Source organism: Limulus polyphemus, unplaced genomic scaffold (assembly GCF_000517525.1).
Source record: "Limulus polyphemus unplaced genomic scaffold, Limulus_polyphemus-2.1.2 Scaffold6292, whole genome shotgun sequence".
NCBI lineage: Eukaryota > Metazoa > Arthropoda > Merostomata > Xiphosura > Limulidae > Limulus > Limulus polyphemus.
The window spans coordinates 46219-48541 of NW_013671902.1; the positions used below are offsets into that span (position 1 = coordinate 46219).

The 2323-nt window shown below is 33.8% G+C and overlaps 2 protein-coding genes across 2 annotated transcripts in view; both read right to left on the reverse strand.

Annotated features, from left to right (window-relative positions):
- Positions 1-702, reverse strand: part of LOC106473579 — a 7062-nt gene extending 6360 nt beyond the window's left edge. The window contains exon 1 of the mRNA XM_022401981.1: positions 528-702. The gene's annotated coding sequence lies outside the window, so the exon portion shown is untranslated. The remainder of the gene's footprint in view (positions 1-527) is intronic.
- The window catches only part of LOC111089450 (protein starmaker-like), a 29486-nt gene extending 28674 nt beyond the window's left edge, over positions 1-812 (reverse strand). Inside the window, exon 1 of the mRNA XM_022401982.1 lies at positions 788-812. The gene's annotated coding sequence lies outside the window, so the exon portion shown is untranslated. The remainder of the gene's footprint in view (positions 1-787) is intronic.
- Positions 813-2323: the final 1511 nt, after the last annotated feature.

The window sequence follows — 2323 nt, forward strand, 5'->3', positions numbered from 1 at the left end:
TTCTGGTGTGTTGTTACAGGAGAAAACCAAGGATTCTGGTGTGTTGTTACAGAAGAAAACAACTTTAGTATTTATCACACAGCTACTATAATAATTTTAACATGCCTTTTAAATAGCACTTTTAAATGCTTCCTAAAAATCCACATATACTAAATCAACACCTTAACCCTTATCAACATAAGCACAAGATCTTTAGATAATATTTATACAACCATAATCCATAAAACGTAATTGTAAAGCTAGCGATTTCCATTAATTTATATTATTATTATTTACTCTGCTGTCAGTACCAGCACTGGCCAGTTCGTTTTTAAATTGAAATTGCTAGTTTTACAATTAATGAATTATGTATTAAGGATTATGGTTTTATATTCAAGTTTGTTTTTTTCTTTTCTTGTAAATTCCTAAGTTATTAACAGATATCGTGAAACTAATTATATTTATATTTGACAATCCCGTGATAAATAATTACAGCTTTTGGCCATGGACGATAATCTCAAAATATAACATTTAACAAGAATACTTACTTCTACTGTCAGTGTTAGTATTACTATTAGTAAGACCTTATCTTGCTTAAGTGCTTAACAAGATATGTAATAGTGCAATTGTAACTTGTAAGGCAATATAGCAGAGATCACGAGCCACAATGTATGAGGAATGACATAACACTTACAACTGAAACTTGTTTTATAAAGCCAAGACAATATAATCATTAAACACACACAATATCAATGTTTTACATTTGTTACGAAAATTTTTACAATATTAGTAGCAGCACGTGACTAACCTTTCACCAAAGTAGCAACAATGCAGTCGATCGTGACTTATGATAATAGCATTTGGTAAAAGTAAAACCAAAACCAATTATATTACTAAAAGAAAAAGAAGTTCGTATTTAAATATTTATCTTCTTTTAATTACTTTAATATTTACAAAGTGCTCTGTGTTATTCTTTCTCTTTTTTTTTTCAATCCATTCTATGCTCTGTAGTTTACGTTTAAATTTTAATTCGAAAATTATTTGTTTGGTTGTTTTGAATTTCGTGTAAAGCTACACGAGGGCTATCTACGCTAGCCGTCCTTACTTTTGCAGTGAAAGACTAGAGGGAAGGCAGCTAGTCATCGCCACCTACCGCCAACTCTTGGATTACTCGTTCACCAAAGATTAGTAGGATTGACGGCTGAAAGGGTGAACATGTTTGGTGGGAAGGGGATTCGAACTCACAACCCTAAAAGTATTAGAATATTTAATAATATTTCTGTTCTTGAGTGAGCACGGTTCTTTAATAATAATAAAAAACATTGTACAATACATAGACATCGGAACCGGGAGTATGTGCCCCAATATTTAAATTGGGAGCCCAAAAACCATTGTTCCCCTCAATATTTTGATGACAACAATTTATTATTTCATCTTTTTTTATGTAATCGGCTGACTTTGCTGATCGAAATTAAAGGAAACTAAAATTCTTTGGCAAATTCTAAACATTACACTGGTAGTGACTTTTTGTGTATCTGTATAATTTGATTTGTATTTTGTGTGTACCGTACACACAATAATTGTGAGAAGTTGTTGAATAATATTTTAAAGCGTTTTTATTGACTGTCAGACAATTTTAACTCAAATACGATCACCCACCACCCCAATGTTTTGTACGTTCCGACGTGGCCGCAGTTAGTTTTACACCACAAAATTCATTGCTACACATTTCTTTTAACAGGATAGATATCCGAAAAATTTGTTACGTCTATGTATGTTTGTTTGTTAATTTTTCTACGATACAAGTCCTTTCTTAAATAAAACTTGTTTATTCTTCCTCAATAAAACTTTGCAATACACTTAATTTTCACAGTTACGCGCACTATAGTTCACAACAATTCACTCACTTTCTACCGCGCTTGACTCAATTGTCCGTCTCTATCTCCGCCTGTCAGCAACTATAGTTCCGGTCTCTGTATCTGCTATCCTCGGTTCCCGCCGACCGTAACTGCTGTCCTTGGTTCCCCACTCTCTCTCCTTCTCTCTGCCTGTCTCTCTCTCTGTCTAGCGCACTTATATACGATAATACCGCCTCTTCTAGAATCTTCTAGGCTCTCAACACGTGCTACCAGCGTCACTTGACTTCCGCTACCGTAACACACTAACGTTTATCGCGAATCTTCTAGAATACTCGTCACGTGACCCCCGCTGTCGTAACACTGCCCCTTCCTCAGTATTGTTCGTCCCGAACAATAGCCACTTACATTAAACTAATAAACAATTAACAATAACTTAATTAAATGTACAGAATCTAAAAACACAAAATCAAAATTCAAAAAAGTAT